At 36.1% G+C, this 27,617-nt stretch overlaps 1 long non-coding RNA gene across 1 annotated transcript in view; it reads left to right on the forward strand.

The window, feature by feature from the left end:
• Positions 1-27,617, forward strand: part of LOC147842039 (uncharacterized) — a 113,767-nt gene that overhangs the window by 68,671 nt on the left and 17,479 nt on the right. The window contains exon 2 of the long non-coding RNA XR_015501000.1: positions 3,087-3,194. This is a non-coding gene — a long non-coding RNA (uncharacterized LOC147842039). The remainder of the gene's footprint in view (positions 1-3,086; positions 3,195-27,617) is intronic.

The following is a 27,617-nucleotide window of genomic DNA, read 5'->3' on the forward strand; positions in this document are numbered from 1 at the left end:
CCTGGAGCAGACTGTCTTTCACTCATTGCTATGTCAGGAATTTCAGTTCACTCTGCCTATTGTTCTTTTTTTTAACATATTCAAACTTAAAACACAAAGATAATTTCAGAAAAATGTTTATTCTTCTGCTTTTTACTCTGTGTTTTTTAAATGCACATGTTCCATTAGTTTTAATTTAGGAGACTCCTTTCTTTCTATCATAATCTCTTCTCTTAAACTGCATCAATCACTTTCCTTCTCGCTCTTTAATTCACACCACAACTATGCAGCCCTCCTTTTATATAATCTACTACAATCAATCTTTTAACCAACTCTTTTTTGAAAACAAACTTTTTAACACATTCACACTTCTAATCTTATTACTTTCCCTCTTCTCATTCACTCCTCTCCTCCACTCAGTGTAACAGGAGCTGCATCCCCCCATCCTCATTCCATTCAAGGAGGAGGAAGGCAGTCTTCTCTGCACACCAATGTGGACTATTTTGCCACAATCTGAAGCAGCAAATACACAAACACTTCAATTAAATAAATACTCTACACTACACTCCTCTTGAGTGACCTGTCCGAGCAGCCCTCTAACCTTAGAGCGGTAACTACAGGCTTTCGCCTACCCATGCAGCCCTTTGTTTATCTCATTTAACAAAGCGGTATCGTAGGTCTTAGCGCGCATCTCTCTACTTTAATCTGCTTTAATCTCTTAACTGTTACCACACATTAAGGACTCTCTCTTAAAACTTATAAATGCTCTATGCATTTCTTACATCATTATTAATTTCCCAAATCTGGGTAACAGTTACTAGTGATTGTTTATCCTATCCATCAAGGCCCACTTAGGAAAACACAGATCATTTGCATACCTTACTCTGCTTTAATCTCTTAACTGTCACCACACATTGAAGACTCTCTCTTAAAACCTATAAATGCTCTATGCATATCTTATATCATTAATAATTTCCCAAATCTGAGTAACAGTTACTAGTTAATGTTTATCCTATCCATCAAGGCCCTCTTAGGAAAACACAGATCATTTGCATGCAAATTATTTTTCTTCTGTTATTCAAAACCCCTTTTTTCTTTAATATCTTTTTTACATTTACTTTTAATTCTTTAAAGCTGGAGAAACAGTTCAAGTGTATTTACCTGTACAAGCAGGTCCTGGCAGAAAAAACACAAACTAATAAGCATAAAATCGCTTACCGTTTTTTATTGTGGCCACATATTTGTGTTTTCTCTCCAGTCCAGCATGCACAGCAACACCAGTCCTGCTCCTTTCCAGCCCACCCAGGGACGCCAAATGTAGTGGTTTTCTTGGTTTTTCTCTTACTCAATCAAACTCAGTCTGGAGGTTATGAATATCAGAAGAATATACTTTATTGTCGACAACAAAGGAGAACTTTCAGGAGACCCCCAGTAGCATCTCTGTCTGAAAAATTCTGCCTCCCTAATCTCCTGGCCTGTTTAAATACACTTTGACAACAATTATTTTCCTTTGTTCTCCATACATTACACAAGATCCCTCCCCTAACCCCAAATTCCACCTCTGACATCTGTTTCCTGAGACACCTCAGGCTCTTTTACCACTCTCTTTTCATCCCTTCTTTTATGACCCCTAGTTGTTTCCTCAAGCCATTTCCCATGTCCAATTGTTTTAATGGTATGCAAGTCTACAAGCAGATTATACACATATAACCTGCATATATAGATTAACTTCACACTCCAAAGAGCACAAAATCCACCTCATCGCCCACCTCTACTATAAATATCTGTTTATCAAAGGGGTGGTCCACTACGATATCATATTTCAAACTTTAGTTGATGTATAAACATAAGCAACATCTCTGAATGTAATACTCTCAAAATTCAATGCAAAGGGAAACTTTGGTTTTACAGAGTTAGCTTATTAAAGTCTACAGCGAACGAAGTTTGGGGACTACAAAAAATTACGCATGAGCACACATTGCTTTGCATCTTATAAAAACAGCCAAGCCTTAAAAATACACACTGGACCGCCCCTTTAAAAGTTTACTGCAGTTTTGATGTTGTGACTCTTTACTCAGCAAATCTCTTAAATTATTACCAAGAATGCATAAAACGGGATATTTTGAAGCTGAAAGACTGAAACTGTATTTTCCTGCAAAAAACAAAAAAACAAAAAACACTCAAATTAGCATTATTTACAAATACAATATACAGTTAAAGTCAAAATTATTAGCCTGTGATTTTTTTTATCTCCTTTTTAAAATAATTCCCAAATGATGTTGAACAGAACAATATATTTTTTTACAGTATTTCCTATAATATTTTTTTTCTTCTGCAGAAAGTCTTATTCATTTTATTTTGGCTTGAAAAAGTAGAAAAAGCAGTTTTTTTTTTTTTTTATAAAATTAAAACATGTCAAGGTCAATATTATTAGCCCCTAATAAGCACTATATAATTTGATTGATACAGAGCAAACTATCGATATGCATTGATTTGCCTAATTTCCCAAACTTTTGTAATTAACCCAATTAACCTATTTAAGCTTTTAAATATCACTTTAAGCTGAATACTTGTGTCTTGAAAAATATCAAGTCAAATATTATTCACTATCATCATGGCAAAGATAAAAGAAGTTAATCATTAAAAAATTCTTATTAAAACTATTATGTTTTAGAAATGTGTTGAACAAATTTTTTAATATAGATGTATCTAGCTAATGCAGCCATATTGTAAAATGTTTTCTTAAAAAAAAAAACTCCCCCTCACAACTAATTTTCATAAATTCTTCTGATATGATATGAAATCATAAAGCTGCTTATTGATGTGATGCAATTTATCTCTTTATGTTCTGGCTTGATAATCACACAGATTATTGTGCTGGGTGATTCAACCAAATAGATGAAAGACAATCAGGGGAATGCTGCAGTTTAAGCCTAAATGAGCTTTCATCTGTCTGGGTTGGATATTAAATGTATATGCAAATCAAGGAAAGATTACTAAACCTATCGGATCTACTTTTATCTGGGGTTTAATTCTTGCGTCCAATTTGTTGTTCTTTATTTAAAATTAATGTTATTAAATAAACCTCTTTTTGTTTACATTTTTAGGACACAAAGTTTATTTTTAATGTCGCATGCAGCTCAAGTGATAATACAGCGATGCTTCTAATTCAGATGAACCCTGAGAAGAATCTACCCCAGTGTTCAATACTGTAGGTGAGTTCTCTCTGAATATTTCAGTGTTAAGCCATGTCAGGCTATTATACAATATATATTAGCACTATTAAAACTTTAAATAAATGAAGTGTGAAATGCAGTTTTAAATAGGCTATAGTGGATATCAAAAGGTTCTTTTACTGTTTTCTGCAGGAGGCTTGAATCATATTTTTGAAGCTCCTATAAAATTCAGCATTCAAATTCACGTTTTTTTTAAATTGTGTTTTGTTTTGCTGTTTTTTTGTTTTTGTTTTTCATTTTGTTAAGTTTTGCTTATTTTCATTTTGTTTTGTTTTTTGCATATGTTATCATTTCATTCTTATGTTATATGTTTTGTTCATATATTATCATTTTGTTTTTTGTTCATATGTTATCACTAATATGTTTCATTATGCTAATTAATTTGTTCGCAAAAAAATGTGTAGAATTGTTTTAGGAAAAGAAACAAAAAACAAAGTACAACAAAAAACAAGCATGAAAACCCAGTCCTAAAAGCAACTTGGTGAATAAGATTATGTGAATTCACATGAATAAGCCACTCTCTTTGGCTGTTGGAGGTATCTCATTGGAGGCAGACTAATCAAGAGTCATTAATGTCAAACATATTTTAATGTCAAACATGTTTTACTCTAAAATGAGAGGTAGTTGCTGGTGAAACAAAATATCCAAGGTGTAGTAAGGAAAACAAACTCTTGCATTTTGCAAGTGATGTTTTTCTTTATTCAATTTGTTTTCTATCCACTTTTCTGATGGTGTATAGTTTTTAAGATAAGCAAAAGCATTTTTTCTATGGGATTTCAGATTGCATTCTTCTCTCTAGCAATATTCTGACATACTGTAGTCTACATGCCAGATAGCTTTTACTCCGAGTCTGCAAAAGGCGGCATCTTGTCTAAGAATTCAGATGAGAGAATAATAAATGAAAATATGAAGAGTCAAGCATGAGTTTTGAAACTTTGTAATAGCCAAATTTGAGATCCACTTTCAAGGCACCTGATTTCCTACTGTAAGATATATTAAGAAAATACATATTTAGGCACATTCACATTGTATGAGCAAAACAGTAAGTTTAGATTAGATTAGATTCAACTTTATTGTCATTACACATGTATAAGTACAAGGTAACGTAATGCAGTTTAGGTCTAACCAGTAGTGCAAGCAGCAAGTGCAGGAAACAGGTATAAGTTATAAAGTGCAGTTATAGAAAAACTATGGTGATATTTACAGATGGATGTACAATCAACATTATATACAGGTTGTATTAGCTTTGAACAGAGATTTACAATAAATGAATTTATGCACTGGTTGCTATTAATAATCAGAAGTGTGCAGATAGATAAACATAATTACAAATGTGTATGTACAGTGGGTGTGTACATAATTACAAATGTCCATGTGCAGTGGGTATGTACAGTTCAAATAAATGAGTCAGTGCAATGTAGTGCAATAAATATATATAATTTTTAAATTTGCAAATGTTAAACAGTGCAGTGATTGTGAGGAGTATAAATTAGAGGAGAGTGGGGGTGTATTAGGGGGGCAAAAGAGACGGAAGGCAGGAGAGAAAACAGTCTGTGAGCAGGGTGAGAGGAATCCTTAAAGGGCCTTGAAACCCCCCTGTGTCAGCAGGGTGTTTTCACACCTTTAGTTTTTTAATAAGTTAGGAAAGTGGGTGTGTCTAGCTCTGTTTAGGTGGGAGTGTCGGAGGAGGGAAAAGCGGGAAGGATTTGAATAAAAATGAAAGTTTCCATTTGGGCACGCGCTGATTTTCACAGAGATAAAACAAAACACACAGGCACAGGGGAGAAAGACAGTGACTGTGTTTAATGACAGTGGAATGTTTGATACCGCACATCGTATAAGAGAAAAAACCTCTGCGTTTCTCTGTAACTCAGATGCATTTGGTAGATGCTTGCAGTGTTTACATGTTTTCACTCAAGAGCAGCAAGTACAGCGGATCTTTCAGCCCATAATATTGTTGTGATAATAATGTACTGTAGACTAAGTAGTAAATCATTTTCACTAAGGTCCGTCTTTAAACACTGTAAGAGTGCTGCTGACGATATGAACTATATCTTTGCCATCTGAATGAACAAAGAAAGGGCACTGATCGCACACACACACAAATCTGTAGAGACAGGTCTATCAACACCAACTGGAGCTGCGTCTTTTTTAAAAGGAAACGAGCAGCAAATCCAGATTTCACAATTTCCAGATGCGAAAAGCTCTTGGGTAAAATTGTTTCGTACAAACGTATTTCTGCTGCGTGTCGTAAGCACTGATCCACACACGAGTCCAGTTGCGCTCTCATAACTGGAAAATGAAAACAAAACCTTTGTTGCAGCACATTATAAAAGCAATACTGACGACCTGTATCTCAGGTACAGACATCCACTCTACACGCTGGAATACATGCTAAGATCTCATGGCCATGACGCAGCTTCAAAATTTTGTTTCAAACTGGAAGTACAAATTTGCTAGAAATAGCGCAAAAACAACCAATTTCCACTCATAGTGAAATATGTGTCCTAATAGTTTTTTTTAGCAGTGTGGGACACATTTACGACTGTCAACAGTTTAAAAAATATGTGTTTTGGTGTTTCATGATCCTTTAAGAACTCTGCATACTCGGTGCAGAAAGTAGTTTCTTCTCAATGTCCTCAATGGCTGGCAGTGTGGTCCCTTTGATGCGTTGGGCAGTTTTCACCACCCACTGCAGTGCCTTATGCTCAGCAACAGAGTAGCTTCCATACCAGACTGTGACGCAGTTGTGCAGCGGTTGAAGTTTACCAAGACAGCTGATGAAAGCTGGTTCTTCTTAAGTTGCCCTAAGAAAAATAGGCGCTTTACAAGGCTGGAGGTGTTGTTGGTCCATGAAAGGTCCTTTGAGATGTGGGTCCCCACAAAATTAAAGGATGAGACAGGCTCAACGGCCATCCCATTGATGTGGATGGGATCCTGTCAGCCTGTTCGTCCCTTTCTGAAGTCCACAATGAGCTCATTGGTCTTGTTGGTGTTAAGGCGCAGATTATTGTCAGTAAACCAAGTGGCCAGATGCTGTATCTCCTTCCTGTAAGCCGTCTCATCATTTTTGCTGATTAGAACAATCACTGTGGTGTCATCTGCAAATTTGATGATGGTGTTGGACCTGTACTGTAAGTTTACTGTAGTTAAAAGAGAATGTGTTCCCTAAAATTATTGATACAGAGATTCAAATGATTATGCTAAAAGAAAAACACATTATATAAAATGTTATAGGACATAATATCTGCTTTGTACAAAATTGTAATGATTTTTTATTCAATATATTGTGTAGAATACTGTAAAAGAAATAGCATTCCATTAATCCATAAAAAAACCGTGAAAGCTGCAATCAGAGCATAAATACACTTTGGACTAAAAAAAATGGACATTCTGCCTCGACATTTCCATAACACACTACACGCTTTGCTTATATACACATTTGTTTTGTGCATAATGACAAATTGTCTTTTTAAAGGTTTCGCTGTTTGGGTCAAAACTCTTACCCCGCAGAAGCGGAAACAGTCTAGCTTTTCTATTGATCTCCCAAGTTAACAAATCTCATTATCTGTGAAAATGATCTCTGAGATACACAGAGGAGAAAAAAAAGAGCTGTGAGCCTTTCTTTCAACATTAGAGGGCTGTTTCAAGTGCTCTGTCTGGCTCTGATGAAAACCATTAGACACAGGCCTTGTTAAGAGAAGACGTAGTGTTCTGATCATTTATACCATAACGGTATGCGGTCTGCACATATTTAACTAGATTTCCGGACAAGTGCTCTGTTTTCTAATACAAAGATTAAGGATTTAACTCATTTGGGCTTTGATGATCTTTCTTGCATTATAACTCCTACGGACTTATTCTTCTTAGTTTTTTTTAATAAAAAGTGACTATTTGTTACTCAAATACGCAAGGCTGCTGGTGCCATTCAGTGTTGTAATTAACTTTTATTTAATGGAATTAAGGAGGATTTATGAGGGGAAAACCAGTAATAAAGCTAGATTGTTTTGAAAGCAGTTTCAGCTCTATTCAGCTGTTGGAAATATTAAATGGAAAGGTGTTACTAATAATTAGTGTTATTAATTTGAGTAGTTTTCAAAACGACAGGAAAATTCAACACTCAAATATACACGCTCCGGCCACTTTATTAGGTACACGTTACTAGTGTCGAGTTGGACCCACTTTTGCCTTCGGAACTGCCTTAACCCTTCATGGCATAGATTCAACAAGGTACTGGAAATATTTCCCAGAGATTTTGGTACATATTGACATGATAGCATCAGTTGCTGTAAATTTGACGGCTGCACATCCATGATGTGAATCTCTCCGCCACATCCCAAAGGATCTCTATTAGATTCCATAAACATATGTATGAATAATACAAAAGAATATATACAAATAAAATATATTGAGTAAAAGATATTTTAGAAAAAATGTACTCTTCTAAAATAACTGAATGGTTCATCATCTTTATGTGATCTAAAACAGGTTGCCAAGTGATAAAAAAGTTCACTGATTTTAACCATTTTAAATGACTCTGAATCTGCTTTTAGCCCTGTAAATTCAGAGAGTTATGTACTGTTCTGACGAGCCATATGTAGCAAGTAATGTCTTCTAAATGTAAATGTACTATTTTACAAATCATGTGCATTTGTTCTGAGATCATAATATACTGTGTGTAAAGGAATACAAATAAATGTTTTTTTATTATTATTATTAGCTGCCTTGTATTCATAGTTTGTTTCAAAAGGAATTAACAGTTGTTGTCATTTTGCTACTACTGTTGGTAATTGCAGTAAATTAAATATATTTGGAAACAGTACATTTCATATGATTTAGCATGATGTTCTAATGAGCTTACTGGGTATTGGAACATTATTTATATTTAATTAAGTGTTTATTTATTTATTTATTTATTTACTTATACGTATGTATGTATATAAGTATGTATTAATCCAAACTTCAGAAAAAAAAATACTAAAGGATTTTATTGAATAACCAATTACAACAAGGAACAAAATAGGATAAAACTAAAGAACAAAAATGTTTAATTTAAATTTAAATGGGACAGGATGCTTTGTTTTGAAATAGAACTAACACCATAAAATATGACAGAAAATAAAACGATACACTGAAAATAAATGTTCATTAATTGGTTCATTCATTTTCCTTTAGTTTAGTCCCTTATTTATCAGGGGGTTGCCACAGCGGAATGAACCGCCAACTGTTCCAGCGTATGTTTTATGCAGTGGATGCCCTTGCAGCCACAACCCAGTTAAATGAATCACCTATACTCTCTTATTCACTATGGCCAATTTTAGTTCATCCAATTCACTTATACTGCATGTCTTGGACTGTGGGGGAAACCGGTGCACTCGGAGGAAACCCACACGAAAATTCCACACAGAAATGCCAACTGACTCACCTGGTACTCGAACCAGTGGCCTTCTTGCTATGAGGCGACAGTGCTAACCGCTGAGCCACTCTAGGTATAGTAAAAATAACAATAAATAACACAAATTATTGTCTCACCACCACCAGTATAGTGTCACTATGTTGAGTATTTTTGGTAGACACAAGATGAACCTATAGTTACATATTATATATATATATATATATATATATATATATATATATATATATATATATATATATATATATATATATATATATATATATATATATATATATATATATAGTTACATATAGTTACATATAGTTACAACAATATTTTCAACGAAACACATTTTTTAAAAATTAAATAAATTATAAAGATTAATAATATGGAAGTCGATATTTAATTTTGAAAATATCTTTTGTTTTAAACACAAGGTCAAACGTAAAACATGTTTAATATTATATTGCAATATTTTGGTAACACTTTAGAAGGTCACACTGTACAATAAGGTTTCGTTAGGTAATGTATTTACCAACATGAACTAAGTATGACCAATGCTTGTAGAGCATTTATTGATCGTTTCAACATTCATTAATGCTTTATTAAAATTAAAGTTCATGTTTTTTTAACATTATTGCGTCGTGGATTTACATGAACTAACAACAAGCAAGTATTTTTATTAACTAACATGAACAAATACTGGAATAAATGTATAGTTCATTGTTTGTTCATTTTAGTATTGCGTATAAAATTAACTAATACAACCTTATTGTAGTGTGACCCTTTATAATAACTGCACACTATAAATCATTTATCAAGCATTAGCAAATAGTTAATTCATCATTTGTTTCTTTTTTTTTTCATTAAGTTAAATGACAGTGTAAATGAAACCTGACTTAACTACCAATTGAGTTCTCATTACTAGAGGTAATGGGTGTTGCCTTCTTCCTTCATCCTTCAATGTTTATCTCAAAGATTTGGGGGATTTTCTAAGTCAACCTGTGTGTGTTTTCACCAGAATCTCAAATACTTCTGTTTCAACTTCTGTAGACAACTTGATCCCCTAAGTGACCTCAAACAGGTTGCTTTTTAATCCTATTTCCGGATCACAGTGTGAACACACACACACACACACACACACACACACACACACACACACACACACACAAACACATGAATGCTTGTGCAGTATATTTTGACTGCAATATTGCAATTGATTCTTTTTGACCTACAGGAATGAATGAACTTTCAAAACACACCCCCACTAAAGTTGTTGGAAGCTTAAAAGAACAATTATATGGCTGATTTAATTTAATTAAACTCCAGCAAGGTTAAAAAGGGTCAGCTCCAGCCCTCGCTCAAATAAATACATTGCAGCATAGCCGTGCTAATCTAATCTAGCAAGGCGGCAGCTCAATGCCACTACTAAAACCACTGTGTTGCTCTTTTCACTACACACGTTTTACCCATAATTAAGCTTTTTTTAAGTTCTTCTCTCTGCCAGAACACCTCATCTCCTTTTGCCACCCTCTCGGACGTCTCTCTTTTCCCTTGTCTTGTCTCTTCTTTGCTCCGGTCAGATGGAAGCAGCTGTCAGTGCCTAACTGGGAAACTCATTACCTGGCAGCTCTCATTGAGCCGGTGCAAAACGCTGCCTGGATTTCTAAAGGCTGACTAAAGGTTATATCAGACTGTAACATGATAATTTGAGCTGTACGGCGTGTGTCAGACACATCAAGACTAATTAATGTTGACAGCAAGGTCAAGTGCTCTCCTTCATTGACAACAACATGCTGAAGGGGTGTTAATGCAGGCAGCGTTTATAAAATATAAGAATGATCATTGTGCATATGAGCAGTGAAAGTGACTGTGTTTGCACATTAGCAGATTATATTAAACCTTAAAATAATTCTTTGTATTTCTTAGAACTCAGTAATGTCTTTGTTGGAATGCTATCACCTTGCAGGATCCTTTACCCTGTATAGGGGCATGGATAAGTTTTAAATGTGAACCACTGTAAAGCACGTGGTTTTTAATGTGGAATTTTTATTGGGCAACTTTTCATACTTTGTTGAACTGTAGGTGGAAGTACAAGTTATTTAAGCCCAATCCCAATGACAAATTTATACCCCTATCCTTAAGCCTACCCCTACGTCTTCCCTTTGGCCATTGAAACAGAGTATGAAGGTGCAAATATGGAAATATTCCCCTAAAAATGTGACACCACTATTACACACACTCACATCATCATCACGTCACGAGATCATATGGCTTGTCATCTGCGATGGCCATTCTACAAACCGCAAGCACATGTAACTGTCAGGGTTGAGGAAGGATGAGGGAGCGAGGACTCAAGTGCAAACAGGATGATTTATTGATAATAAAAATAAAAAAAAACAAGAACAAAAACCACCCCGAGGGGGAAAAACATAACTATGACACTAACAAACAAACTTGGCTGGCATGATAAGAGCAGGAACACATGGGGAGTTTAGATGACGAACTGGCGCAGGACTGAAAACATGAGGGGATTTTAAAGCAAAAGTAAATTGACACAAACAGGTGAACATGACAAACTAATAATGAGTTGACAAGGAGGGTGGGACTAGACAATAGACGGGAGAGCGCATGACACAGAGAGACAACACAAGCCATGCGCTCACATAAAACAGGACAAGAACATGCAGCCAATGAGAGAACTCATTAACCGCATGTTCATGACAAGACAAGCACAACACTGAAGCACACGACAAAAGCATGTGACCACAATGTAAACACGTAGCCACGTGCTTTGACAACAGACGCAAGACACGAGCACACGATGACTGAAAACACTCACCGTGCGCTCACACACGCAGCGTGCATGCTTCATCCCAGCGCCGACCAAAACCGAAACCAACTAGACTGAGACGCTGGGAATGAAACACCACGCTGCAGACAGACAAAAACACAAACACGAGTACAAGAGCGCGCGCGTCTGAGACACGCAAAGCCCACGCGGCCGCGTCAAGCGGGAGTGCGCACACTCTGCGTACACTAACGACACACAATGACAGGACCAGTAACAGGAACAGACACAGCTAGTGTCAGAGCTCTGCCACCAAAACAAGAATTTCCAAGACCAGAGTGGCAGAACCCTGACAGTAACAGCCCAGCAAGCAGTTTTTGCTTTTAAAAGATGTCTAATAGATGTCTAATCAACATCTAAACATAGTCATCTTGGCTAAAGGCTTACAAGGTATTTGGGCTGTCAGTGAAAATCTAATAGACATCTAAAAATAGGCCAAAACTAGACTAATCATCAAATAAACATAAATGAATGACTACACATATAAAGTCTGTCTATTCTATTTGACGATTCGTCTAGTTTTGGGCTATTCTTAGATGTCTATTAGATTTTTACTGACAACTTAAGTTTACTGTAGCCTTGTTTTAGCCAAGCTGTCTACATTTAGATGTCTATTAAACTCAACATTGTTAACTGGGTTTTACTCACTCTTAAAGAGGTTTTGTGCTGTATTTGGTTGAACAGTATTTGTTTTCATCTTAAAATTGTACTAGACTCTGAGTTTACGCAGGCATCCTTGATATGATTGGTGGATCCTGTTGCAAAAGCTGTACTGTGTGTTTAACCAGTGGTCATATTCATAGACCTAGCCACAAGAAACTAGATCAATGTTATACCAGACATGCTGTAAAAAGCTAATTCCAGGTTGCTTTTTCTGACAGACTGGCCTTTTCTGTCATGTAATTAGCTAATGTTACAATTGAAAACATGTTGTGCAATATATGCATGATCGTAACACATTATTGCCATTATAAATTCAATAAATCAGATGCTTGATGGTAGTAAAAAAATACTTAAGTAATGTGTATATACAATCATTTGATTATGATTTTTTTTTTGTTTTTTTTCATTTGAGGTTTTTTCTTGTTTGCCTTTTCTGCCATATTGCTGCTTTATTTACAGAAATTTCCCATACACCTTTGGTTGTGGTGTGGCCCTGAAAAATCTTTGTTTGAATGGCTACTGTATATGGCATTTCCTCTACCCCTACACCCCCAAGCAAAAGAAAATTGGGACACCAAAAAAGTAGGACTAAAAGCTGGTTTATACTTCTGCAAACTTCTGGGATCGTGGTGGCCCACAGCGCCTGCCTTGCACGTAGCCGTGTATTTACTTCTGCATTCTGAAACGCTAGCTGGAAGTTTCTTTGTGGCTGTTTTTTCTGAATGCTACTTTTAATGTGCTAGTAGCTAAATTAGCTTATTCAGAGGCGGAATTCAGCACACGTGCAGCAACTTTAAACATAAGGTAAACACCACACAAAACAAAAGTTCCTTCACGGGACTCGACTCTTGTAAAGACCCTCTCTCACTACCGCCCACACTCATTCGTGCTACCAAGGCGAACAATCACAAAGCTTGCACTACACAGTGTTGTGACATGTAGGTACATTTTTTTGAGAGTTATTTTTCAACATAAGTGTCAGCAGTGGCAAGGGGTATGCAACCGCACAAAGGCTGCGCCGGACCATATGTGTGCAATTGGCACAGAAGTAAAAATCAGCCTCAAGGCCCACTCCCTCTTCTACCACTTAGCCCAAGGATGGGTGAACTTGGACCTGTACGTCCGGTGTCCTGCAGAGTTTTGCTCCAGCACCAGTCAAACACACGTGAACATGCTAATCAGTGTCTTCACAATCACTAGAAAGCTATAGTCAGGTGTGTTTGATTAGGATTGAAGCTGAACACCGCAGGGACACCGGCCCTCCAGTACCGAGTTTACCTATCCCTGCCTCATGTCGCAGTCATATTAGTGTTTGAGCATGCAAAATTCTGTCGTATGGTGCTGCGAAAAGGAGTGGGATTAGACAAGATGGACATTTTATAAAGCATGCAATTGCTTCATATTTTAAATTTCTGTACAGAGAGGTCATGTTTTGATCTTCTATTGGTCTCACACAGTCACATGATGCAATTTTGGAGGTCAGAGTTTACCAAGCTCAAACTTTGCAATGCAGCAAACTGCAAAACTTGTACAAGCTGGTGTTTCCGGTCTGACACATTCATTTGCATATGAATGGAAGTCTATAGGGGCAAAAACTGCTATGTGACCTCAACTATAGCCCTTCCTCTTACATAAAGGTCACATGTTCACAGGTAGGACAAACCACCAGCAACCAGCTATTTTGAATATATCTTTGCATGCGTTTAAAAGAAGAAAGAAACTCCTAAAGGTTTAAAACCACATGATAGAGAATAAATGTTTATGCAATTTAGATTTTTTTTGGGTGAACTTTCCCTTTTAGTTTCGCTGATGTGACATTTAGCTTACTATTGGTGCGGATCCAGGATCACACAAAGGCACTATATTACTTTTATTTGATTTAATAATGCATCCTTTTCACTCCATTTTGACATTTTGTGGTAAAGCAAAGATTCATTTTTTTAATATATTCATATGATGCTGTCTTTTTATCTAAAAGATCCCAAAGAAAGTTCCACATCAACCGCCATTGCTTTGTCTACACTGTTAAAATTTGGTGTCAGTTTGTATAGGTCATGCTTCAGATTGGATTTCTTCAATGGATATTGAATGTCTGCTCACAGTTGTTCAGTGCAGAACACAAAGTGAGCTTTATCCACACGCAATATAAAACTTTTATAAAATGCTTTAGAGTTTTAATGTGGAGGGGGAGTCATTTAAAACAAAAACAGTTTGGAAAATATCCAATCTAGTGTAGTGTAAACATAGCCATAGATCATAGTTATTGGTGCCATAATATTTGCAGTCTAAATTAATTCCTGCAACAAAGCTTTGTGTAGATTCAACATGATGTCTCTCATAAGACATAAATAAAACAGCTTTTACTATTATTTTTGTCTAAAATGTTTTTGTGAACATCAAAATACTGTGCACTCAGTTAAAAGCACACTTTAATACAATTTAATAACTTGAATGCAAATGGCTGCCTTAATTTTTCATCTAATTACACGTTTTCCCAGTGTAAAATGCTTTATTTTATGACTTTATATGTTAATTCTAATGAGCTCAATGTGTTACTAGCAGCGCTGTATCCAAGCAATGACCCTTCTGGTTATGCTGCTTACAAGCACAACATGTTTGTTGACTAACTTCCGAGAAGCAGACATCCAAGCCTGGTTAACTCTATCTGTCAAGACTTTTAGCCCAGAGAATTAGAACTACTTTGCCCCAGCAGTAGTGTTGGCATGACAAAATCTTTTTTTTTTTTTTGCAGGATGAACCAGGCCAAGAATGATCTTGTCCTTATGCGTACTTGGTAAATTATTCATCTCAGCTTAGCATCATTCACATTCATGGCTGCTGATTACTCTAAATGCTTTAGCCCTGGGGGCTGAACAGTCCCCTGACTGCTCACATTAATAAAAGCTAATTAATGAAAGGGTTAGGAGAGCAGTATTGGAATGATGAATGATGGTTAAAGCTCTGATCAAATACTCAGCCATTAATTGGCTTTACAAAGTCATCCTCCACGATCACGGTGTCTGCCATGTCGTTGCTTGAAGATATGAAGACTAAAGCATAATGAGAGAAAGCAAAATTTGGTAGCTTTACTTTTAGTATGAGCATTACACTAGACAATTTATATGATGTAAAAATTCATTAGATGTAAAAAATATACAGTAGTATACTTATTAAATTATTGTTATTGCACATTAAAGTACCAATTCACGCTGTTAATTATTGCCTATTAGGGTGTTTGCTGTTTATCAGTACTTAATAATGATGACATCTGTAATCCTAGCTAGTAACTAAACCAGTCTTACTAACTATTATAAAGCAGCTAATTAGTTGTTAATTGAACTAAAAGTCTTAGTTAATGCTTAGCTGTTAGTGAAAAGGTAAGTAAAATAAAGTGTGACTAAATTATTTAATAGAGCAAGAGATCATATCCAATTTTGCTATACTTCAAACAATGATTTAACAAATATGCTGGTAAATGGGCAAAGCCTAGTGGTTTAGTGAAGTTTAGTGACAACGTTTAAAGTTTTATAAAGCCTTGAGATGAAGATGAAATCCATATTTTCAAATTTTGGGTAATACGTTTTTTGTCATTTAGATTGTATTTCATTATATATTTTTATTTTACTTAAAGATAGACAACAAAAGCTTCTTAATTAATACATAAAAAAATGTGTCAGTGTTAAAAATACAAAGTTATTGTGATTTTTAAATTTCTCAAATGTGGAAGAACGGTATACAGTCCTGTATGTCCAGTTAGTGTGAAAAAACAGTATAACTCCAATTTATCATATCACTTTAAACCACTTAAGATCTGATTCCTTAGTTTTAATACAGTAACAGAAACTTCAGGTTAATATTAAGCATTTCTTTCAAATGTATTATTATGATTAATATTATTATGATTATTATTAATATTTTTATTATTATACAACGCAGTGGTGCAGTAGGTAGTGCTGTCGCCTTACAGCAAGAAGTTCACTGTGTATGTATGTATGTTTGTGAATGAGAGTGTATGAGTTTCTTTCCCAGTGATGGGTTGCAGCTGGAAGGGTATCTGCTTTGTAAAACATGTGCTGGATAAGTTGGCGGTTCATTGTACTGTGTAAACTTCAGATAAATAAAGGGACAAAGCCGAAAAGAAAATGAATGAATGATTATTATTATTATTATTATTATTATTATTATTGTTATTATTATTATTGTTGTTGTTGTTGTTGTTTAAAAACAAAATAGACATTTTTACAGTACAGGCAGTAACAATCAATTATTAAGAAAAAGATAAAAAAATAAATAAACAACAATTAATAATAACAATTAATACTTTCAATGCAGACATACATTGTAAGTAAATATTGTCGTTTATTTAGAAAAGCTGGCACAGCACACCTTTGTAAAACTTCAAACTGTTCTCGTGCTTCGACATCTCACTATATAAATAAATACAAAAATAAACTTTGCTTGTCTTAGTTTACACAGGAAATATGCATTGATAAAGCTTTATTATATACTGTATATGTGGTTTAGTTTGACTGTTTTTGTGGCGTTTAGCGCTCCTCTGTGTGTTCAGAGAGAGAGAGCACATCACATACTGTTCTTCTACTCACCTCTTTCGGTGGGTTTTTCCCTGCTTTTTGTTCACCTGTTCGATTCAAATATGCTTTCCCAGCATCCCTCAAAGCCTTCCTTACTCTGTCCTTCTATTTGTTCATGTTGGCTGTCCTTTTTTTTGCACAGGATTTGCCTTTTAATGTCCAAAGCAGATATGACAGCAAGCTGCATCTCCATTCTTTATAGTTTTCCGCGTGAAGCTAAGCTTAATGTTGAAAATGCAGACTCTTGATTACACGAAAATATGCCCAAACTGTTTCTGTTTAATTGTTCACACATACAATTAATGTCACATTTTTCTTTTTTTTTTTGAACTTGTATGGTTTTCATTGCACTCAAATGTAATCTATAAATTAATTCAACCATTCAGTCATTTTTTCTTGCTTGGTCCCTCATTTAACAGGGGTCGCCACAGCAGAATGAACTGCCAAATATTCCGGCATATGTTTTACATAGACGAAGCAATGGCGCAGTAGGTAGTGCTGTCGCCTCACAGCAAGAAGGTCGCTGGGTCGCTGGTTCGAGCCTCAGCTCAGTTGCCGTTTCTGTGTGGAGTTTGCATGTTCTCCCTGCATTCGCGTGGGTTTTCTTCGGGTGCTCCGGTTACCCCCACAGTCCAAAGACATGCGGTACAGGTGAATTGGGTAGGCTAAATTGTCTGTAGTGTTTGAGTGTGTGTGAATGTGTGTATGTTTCCCAGAGATGGGTTGCGGCTGGAAGGGCATCCGCTGCGTAAAACCTGCTGGATAAGTTGGTGGTTCATTCTGCTGTGGTGACCCCGGATTGATAAAGGGACTAAGCCGACAAGAAAATTAATGAATGAATGTTTTACACAATGGATGCTCTTCTATAGCTGCAACCCAGTACTTGGTATAATCTGAAAATTAAGACTTTTAATATGTCATCCAATGATTCATTTTTGTTGTTAATATGCAATAATTAATTCATTATTATGTTTTTAACTATAAATTGCTTAGGATAAATAGTTAAACATGGCACACTCTTGAGTATACACACTCAAGGCATAATACATTTTTTTTACTGACTGTAACATTCTATTTAATATACAATAAGTCTGCATTCCAGTTTTGTTGCCTAAATAAAAACACTTAAAAATAAATGTGATATTTCAAACTTAATAGCTGATAAATGCATCGACATAAAATATGGGCTTCTTTTTTACGTCACATTTTCTCAACATCCACTTGGGAACTAAAGACCTTATGACTCAGCATATGTGCACAAGCCATTAGAGCATTTGGCAGTGAGAAGTCAAGTCACAACCTGAACCGGTGCATTTCAGTATAGCTTATGTGTGTCATACGTATGACGTACAGCCTTTAAAATGTGATCTGAACAGCCAGTCGAGCGTAGCTGTTTTATTGCTAATGAATGCGCAACCCAAGGGTCATGAACGAAGGCAAATGTGTCATGTTTTAGCCATTCTCAGACAGTCCATTGCTTTTCTTTTATATTCCGGACTAAAGTGAGCGTATCAGACCTCTCTTTCAGCCAATCCTTTTATATTCTTTCAGTCGACACTTCCTTTTGTGAAGATTGCTGCCGTTTGGCGCCGCTCCAAGGTTGAGACCCTCTTTTTCGTCAAGATCTTTCTTGACATATCCATCTCCGCTATAAAACGGTGCCGTGATGATAATTACCGCCGTCATCCCCCGAAGGCACCTTTTGGTCGCCTGGTTCACTACTAGAGATGAGCTTTTACTGACCTGTCAGTGCAATGTGCATATCTCTGTCATGCAGACGGCATATCTCTATCATGCACTATTTTAGCATTTTCCCACCCACCTGCGCAGATAATGTTTGCTCTTGTGTTTGTGTATGTCGTCCTTCCCCCCGGGGACTGCGAACCTGTCAGCTGTTGATTTGATTTTCTGCTCTTTTTTTTTCTTTTCTCGCTGTACTTTTGCCTATTCTGGTCCACCCATTTCAGACTCAATATTTCTGTCAAAAGCCCATCTGCCCACTGAGCTGGGTAATTTCCAGCCTATTGAGTTCTTCCTCAATGTCACCTTTTTGTATCAGCTTTATTAACCGCGTGCATGTTTCACGTCTCCATAATAGAGCACCTAATATAATATTGTTCAAGAATTCAGCACTGAGGGACTTTAATTTAAAAGTGACAGAAATGTTCGTGTAGTTATTTAAATGGGGTGCTTTTATTGAAATATGCCGCAATTTTGACCAAATGCCAGACTACGACGCTCGCCCGGTGACTGGTGAGCCTCGCTGCCTAAAAATGTTTGTTGAATGCTCATGGTTATGAAATCAGTGCACTCTGTTGATTTAGTGTAGAAGCTCAGCATTTGCTGTCATGAGAGCACAGGTCAGCATTTCTGATGAGTGCTTCTGGAAAAGAAAATGGATGAGCTCATGAAAACAGAATACAAAAAAACAGATTACAAAAAAAAAAATGTAAATAGTTTGGATAATGATTATATAATTTGACCCCATGCACCCAGTGTCAGTAGCCCTGAGGTCTGGCATTAGTTTACACCATATCTTAGCCTCGGTGCATATATCCTCTAATCAGCCACTTTTGTCTTTCTGAACTCCCTCAGGTTTTCAAGATGGAGCTATTGCATGGATTAGACAATTACTATAATCCCTGTGTTCTTGTTGCTTAGCAATATGAAGTGAAATTGAATTTTCCCTTACGACAAGAGTGTAGGCAGTGCTAAATTAGCAGTATATCTAAATGGTCAGCATTTAAGCAACAAAACATGTTTTTGTGTATTTTTAATATGTAGTGTTAAAAGGAAATTTAAGCTGGCATTTTAATTAATATCAGAATTAACAGGTTAACTTAATCTTTTGAGTTACAGAAAAAAGCCCCCACCACTTTTTTCCAAAAGTAAATAGATATATTTTTTAATTAAAATATTTAAAGCTCTAAATTCAGTAGCTCTAAATTCCCTCTTAAGAATGCTTCAGCACACACTTTTAATAATACTAATAATACTAATAATAATAATAATAACAATAATGATAATAGTCATCATCATCATCAATGTAGCGCTTTTCTAGACACTCAAAGCGCTTTACACATTTTTGGGGGAAATCTCCTCATCCCAGTAGTGTGTAGCATCCACCTGCATGACACGTCGGCAGCCATATTGTGCCTGACCTCACACCACACAACAGCCGATTGTTGGAGAGGAGGCAGAGTGATGATGCCAATTATGATATGGGGATGGTCAAACTTGGTCAGGATGCCGGGGTTGAACCCTACTCTTTTTCAAATGGACACCCAAGGATTTTTAACGACGACAGAGAGTCAGGACCTCGGTTTAAAGTTGCATTTGAAAGACAGCACTCACTAAACAGTATAGAGTCCCAATTAATATACACTACCTGACAAAAGTCTTGTCACCTATCCAAGTTTTAGGAAAAACAAATAATCATTTGACTTCTAGTTGATCATATGGTATCAGAAGTGGCTTATATGAAAGGCAAAGGCCTCTAGATTACGCTTATTTTTACCAAATAAAAGGATCATGCCTTGATTTTTGATTATTTAATTAAGAAAATAAGGTCTGACTTTGCTAAGACAAAGATTTTGTCACTTAACAGAAATTATGTATTGTATAGAAATTAAAGTCATGGTGCAGTGGAAAAATAATTAGTATTGTGTATGACTCCCATGAGCTTAGAGGACTGCATCCATACATCTCTGCACTAACTAAAGTAATCTGGAATGGCAAAGGAAGCGATTGTGCAGGGCTCACAGAATTCATCAAGATTCCTCAAATTCATCTTCAATGCCTCCTCCTTAATCTTACATTACATGCTCAATAATAGTCATGTCTAGTGACTGGGCTGGCCAATCCTGGAGCACCTTAAACTTTTTTGCCTTCAGGAATTTTGAGGTGGAGGCTGAAGTATAAGAAGAATTTGCCCTCTGCTGTGGTTTGTATTGTAATGGGCAGCACAAATGTCTTCATACCTCAGGCTGTTGATGTTGCCATCCACTCTGCAGATCTCTTGCATGTCCCCATGCTAAATTTAACCCCAAACCATGATTTGTCCTTCACCAAACATGACTGATTTCTGTGAGAATCTTGGGTCCATGAGGGTTCCAACAGGTCTTCTGCAGTTGTTGTGATGATTGGGATGCAGTTCAACAGATGATTCATTGGAAAAATGTACCTTCTGTCACTTTTCCAAATGATCAACTAGAAGTAAAGTTAATATGTATTACTCTTACAACTGGGATTAACAACAAGACTTTTGTCGGGTAGTGTACAGGGGCGTTAGGACCCACACAGACTGCAGGTTGAACATTACTTCCGACAGCAACCTAGCTTTCCCATGTGCTCTCCCTGCTTAGCTTCAGTGAGCTACCGTATGAGAGGAAAACAGCTCTTTTATATTAGGTGAGCTCTTTTACACTCTCTTTCCTGAGTCACTATGAATGATGTCAGTTTTTTTATATTTTTATATTGTCAATATAGTCAAAATGCCCCAGCCAACAGGTATAAATAGATACATTTTTTGTCATTTTATTTGCAATGCTTCATGGGATTTTTTCTTTACCCCTTAAAAAGTTGTTAAACACAGTCTTGTATTTTATTTATTTTTTTCATAATTTGAATTACTGACATTTCAGACACAATTGGTTTGTATAGAGAAAACTGAAAAAAAAAAACTAAAGCACTGTGCAGCCTCAAACAGGTTGGAAACAGCAGTTGGTAACCAAACAATCTTGAAGACTATTGACTTCCTATAAAACACACCTTAGACATTTCTCATAATATGTAATTAGCAAATCAAAAAAGTTCCCAACAACTGGGGTGATGACACGAATTTGATGACAGAACGGGTGAACTGACTCAAGAATCAACACTTAGAAGAAGCACTTAGGAACGTCATGCTGAGTTGACACATCCATAATTTACTCTGTCTCTCTTTTTAATGTCAAGCTGGCAATTTTGTATCTTTTTTTTCTACTATAAGAGAAGTTTTCCCCTAAAATAAACTGTTAATGAAAAGGCACTGACTATGTTACTTTAGAAAAAGTTTAGGCTGTAGCAAATACACTGACATCAGTTTCGGCCATATACATTAACCCTTTAATTAGCACTCTAAGAAAAAGAAATTGACAGATTTCTTTGGTTAAATTGTTCTTGACACCACCATAAGCAAATTTTGAGTTTTTTTGTTTTAATGATTTTCTGTAGACAAAAGGTCAACCGGGCAGTTCCGATGATTGCTGTACTTGGTCAGAATCTATGGTAGATATTTAACACTTACAGTACTGTGCTCTCATTCATTCATTCATTCATTCTTTCATTTTTGTTTTCGGCTTAGTGCCTTTATTAATCAAGGGTCGCAACAATGGAATGAACCAGCACATGTTTTAGGCAGCGGATGCCCTTCCAGCCGAACACTGGGAAAAACACCCATACACTCTTGCATTTACAGACACACTACAGCCAATTTAGCTCATTCAATTCACCTGTACCGCATGTCTTTGGACTATGGGGGAAACTGGAGAACCCAGAAGAAACCCACGCGAAGACAGGGAGAACATGCAAACTCCACACAGAAATACCAACTGACCCAGCCAGGGCTCAAACCAGCGACCTTCTTTCTGGGAGGCAGTTGTTCTACCCATTGCACCACCATGACGCCTTAAAAATCTTAACTTAACAATTAAATGTATTTTGCAGCTTACACCAATAGAATTTGGCTGCAGATGATCAGTAGGACATATTGTGGTCAGACGCAGAAATCTATTTGGCGAGAACTCTCACAGTGCATTATGGCTATTCTCTTGCCTTTTATTGTACACTTGTTATTGTGGTGCATTGTGGGATTGATTGAGTGTCCACTGTTCCGTCAAATAGTGAACTATACAATGGTATGAGGGGCGGTTTTTGGATACAGTCTTGCTGCTGCCAGATGGGCTGTATTGAGTATTTTGGAAAATGCTGTATCAATGGTTGTGCGAGTGGGCAGTCTTTTGGTTGTGTGAGTGGATCATGGATGTGCAGCCAACAAATCTTCAGCAAAAATGTGATGCTATCATTTTAAGAATATTTTTAGGACGTAGCAAAATATAAATACCCCTATAGGAGATTTTTTCCTCTCCATATGCACCCGACAAAAACATGCATGTTTCCTGCAAAACACTTTGCAATTTTGAGTGTGCTTCACGCAGGTAAATGATCTGAACAAATCACCTGTTGGAAAAACAATCTTTACTACATTTCTCTTTTCACTAAAAACTGTTACAAATATATAATAATATTATTAATATTAAATGACTTCTTTTATCCTCATTTGTAAGTCGTTTTGGATAAATGAAAAGTTTATATCACAAGATATACACTGATATGTCCGTAAAGACATGTCACGTCATCCATCATTGCATTCTCAAATGATATCTCACAGGCAACAAAAAACAAATATGTAATGTTAATTTTGTTCATAACATGCCTTGATTAAAAAGCATACATTGTGATATTTCCTCGAAGTGGTTTGAAGTTGTCGAGCTGATCGCATCATCATATTCTGTGCTCTGTTGCTTCATAGTTTGACAATTGTTGTATCTGCAGTCATACTGCAGGAGAGTGTCTGAAATCTGCTGACATCCGTTGATCGGCCATCTGTAAGCATGTCAAATCATCAATCGAAGGCCACAGATTTAACCTAGGATTAAAGGCAGTTCTTAATTGGTAAATGAATAATTTCCAGAACAAAGCCAGGAAATAAAAGTTACCATTACTGACATCCACCACGCAATTTCATTTTTCCCGGAACATGATGTTACTAATCGATTATAGTAAAAAAAAAAAATGCATAAAATTTCTAAACAGTATTTAATTATTTCTGCAATATAACGTTATGGGTCAGCCATGGATAAAAAACAAACAAACAAATATGTAGCTACAAACATAAATTGCACGAAACCTCACTATTCAGTTTACTTACACCACTGACATTGAGTTCTGTCATCTTTTCTGATTGACTTGACTCGCTTTGATTCAGGGGCGCAGTTTCATTCTCTCAAGATCTTTTTTGATCAGGCTCATAATCAGATTTACTCACGGTTAATATATTTATATATTTATATATATATATATATATATATATATATATATATATATATATATATATGTGTGAGTGTGTGTGTGTGTGTGTGCGCGCATGTTTAACTGCCTGGGTGGCATTTTGAAAATACAAATATTATTTAGGGAGGCCACTTTCTCTCACACAAACCAATGCAGGTAATCACCACGCAAAAGTTAATGCCAGATCAGTTAATGATCGGGCAAAAGTTAATGCCATGAGTATCTGACATTTGTTCAAATTAAGCTGATTATATATTTAAATTATTCCCTGATTAAAGGAATCTTTTAGGATTTCCTAAATTTTCCTCAGACAACTTAATCATGTCTGAAATCTCAGACATCGTGTGAACAGAGCTAATGACGGCCATACATTAGTTCTAATGTATCCATAATCATGGTATGAGATCTTGCATAAACACCACAGAGCTATTATTTGACATGCTCGTCATTCTTTTACATAAGCTCTTCTTTATTTGGGCACCTCATTATGCAGTGCAATGCAATTCTCAGCAGATGTTAACCAGCAGGTATGATGAACCCCCAGAAGGCCGCAGGCAGTCCTTGTGGCTGAATGGAAGCTAAATGGATGAGCACCTGCATATGACTATGCATATATAATCACAACCAATAAGGGCAGATTTGCTCAGGAAGTCCACATATATTGGGAGTGTTCATTTCCCATGCAAATCAAGTCTTTATGACTGTATTTGCACCAGAAAGCTTACTGGACTGTCAAAAATGAGTAATTACTGTAATATTCATTTTGTAAGACCGTATAAACTTTTTTTTTAAGGAGTTTAATGGTTCATTATTAAATGCGCATTGTTGATTAGATGCAGCCGAGTTCACAAATACTCTGTCTGTGATGTAATAAGGAGTCATATAAGAGGATAAAGTAGTGTTGTTTTGGCTTGTAGATCTAGTTATAAACTAGCCCTGTAGTTGAACAGCAGATGCAGGCATATATAACATATTAATTAGCTGTCATGTTTTGAGACAAATTAGTGAAGAGAGTGAAGATAGACACATGATGGGTGGATGTTGGAGGAAATGGAGCAGATGGAGAATCACTGATGAAGGACATCAAGATGGCAAACAGGAAACAGCTAAATATGTGCAGAGTCTCATGAGAATATATACAGTACTTTACCCAAAATTCAAAGTTTGCTGTTATTTATTTAATTATTTGTTTTACTCTCAAGCCATCCAAACTGAGATGTTAAAGATGATTTGAAGCTGTAACTGTTGTTATTGGGGAGTCAACTGCACTTTGAAAGTAAAAAAAACAAACATTTGAAGGCAAAAGAAAATGAATATCTGTGGCTGCTGAGAATTTAATAGGTTGTGAGGGGATGTTGTTCAACAAGATGATGTGGTTTTGCTAGTATTTATTTTTTACTTAAGATAAAAAGTGTCATTTAAATGACAAATGACTAGTTAAAATGTTCAAATGCATTAATGATCTTAGAGAAAAATTACACGTGGAACTCCAGCAGCAGATAGGCCAAAGCATCGTAACATAATGGAAGCAGCTGAACTGTTACAGCTGCCAGGCACTTTGGCAGCAAACATCTGACAGCGACTGTGCTCATGTGTTTGTGTGTTGATTTCATTCGCAAAAGCAAAGGATTATCATCAAACCTTGAGCTGATCTCTGTAGGGCAGTGCTGCTTTTTTACAACTGTTTGCTGGATTTTACAGTCTTTTGGTAAACATGCAGTTGATTATTGACTCAAAAAAGTAATTAAATTAATAGACAAACAAACTAAAATTAAAAAGATTAAACCTTTGTTTGTGATGGGAGCTCTTTTTTGAAGAACCAGATTTTCTCAGTTTGCCTCAGTACTAGGAGGTGTTGTTGATTTAAAATCCTGTATTAAACAAAATCTAAAAAAGAAGAAAGTGATTTTTAATATTTCATAATGTCACAAAAGTGCCATTTTTAAACAATTTTTTGTTTTAAATCAAAGTTAATATGGTGATTTGCTTTCAGGTTTATTGATAGTTTAATGCAGGGGTCTCAAACTCACGGCCCGTGGGCCATTTGCGGCCCTCATTGCAATATTTTGTGGACGGCGCCGACCGCTTTACTCTGACAGAATTACTTTTACATATACGCCTTTTTTTTAGGTGAGGGAATGAAAGTTTTGAGTGAGTTCCCCCACTTTTTTCCCTAGGACTTCAATAAGTCAAAGTACAGGTCTAGACTTAATGATGATCATCTTCAAGCCATACTGAGGGTCTCAACTGCTTCCGCTCTAAAGCCAAATGTGGTTCAGATTTGTGAGAAGAAGCGCTGTCAAGTCTCTGACAGCAAGAAGTAGGCAAAAGATGCCATGTTCAGAAGAACTGTTCATAATCTTCACTCAATGTTCTGTTAATGTTCAGGACACTTCATGTTCAGAAGAAATAATTAAAACTGTTAATAATGACATTTGAGGACTTTTTTTTTGTGAAATCCCTTATGCGGCCCAACCTCACCCAGACTTTGCCTCCTGCGGCCCCCAGGTAAATTGAGTTTGAGACCCCTGGTTTAATGTTTTAAGAAAGACTTTTTAATCACTATATGTCTATCAGTATAGGGATGCACGATTAATCGACTAAAGATCACGATCTCGATTCGACCCAACACACGATCCCAACTCGGCTTTTTCTACGATTCAGCCAATTATATTTACTGGGTCAGGAGAGAAGAAAAGACAGCCGCACATGTCTTCACTGCAACATTGACACCTTCAAATGGCTTAAAAAGTGTCACATACTGTATTTATAAGGTATAATTCACCCAAAATGTAATTTCCGTCCTCATGTAATGATGTGTTCATGGTCACGAAATCGTTTGTTTACTACAGACAACGCGCGCATGCACGTATGACGCCTACTTTAGTGAACAGAACATGCATATGCTGTGAATAACAGGTAATAAAGTTGTAAATAACGTTCAGTTTGTTGCACAGAGCGATCGTTTGAGGGTCATGCGGGAGGTTTGATTTGCATGCATGTATTTTTTTCTCACAGTTACAGCAGCCATGAGCCGCACTCGGAAGTGAAAGTAAAACCTGTGCGCACATCATTTAAATGATCATATCGCATTTTAGATTTATGATTATGACAAGCATTTGATATGATTTTTTTTTTCTTTTATAGCAAGTACAAAGTGTTGTGCATGAAAATAAAGTATTACTGTGTCAGTGTAACAATCCTAGCCTATATATAATGGAAATATAATGGTCTAATAATGTTGTCAATGACAGATGACAAGCACATCTCTTTAACATAATAAATTAACTTCAGAATTATGGATAGTTGTACTCTGATGTCATCATTTTACTGTGAATTAACAAACAGGACATATTGAAAGTCTGTTCAAGTCCACCATAATTTTATGTGCTACTGTGCATTTTAAGCAACAGTAGAGCTACACATAGGCTTAATATGATTATTGTTGTTTTACCATATGTTTGAGAATTAACAATAATTATAGTCTAATCATATTAACCTTTATTTTACATTTACAGAATCGTGAGAAAGAATCGTGATCTTTCTTTTTAAGCAAAAAAATCATGATTCACATTTTTGCCAGAATCGTGCAGCCCATATAAAATAAAGGGGGGAAAAAACAGTCAGTGCCAAACCTGACTGGTTAGATTTAGGTTGTGACATCAGGTGACCAAGATTCAATGTCCTAGCCAGCGTCAAAGGACATGTTAATTTTAGGTTATGTTGGAAGTGACCAAAATCCAACGTTGAGCCAACATCTTAAACCAACGTCATATTGACGTCAAATACTG

Source organism: Danio rerio, chromosome 10 (genome assembly GCF_052040795.2).
Source record: "Danio rerio strain M-AB ecotype USA chromosome 10, GRCz13ab, whole genome shotgun sequence".
Taxonomy (NCBI): domain Eukaryota; kingdom Metazoa; phylum Chordata; class Actinopteri; order Cypriniformes; family Danionidae; genus Danio; species Danio rerio.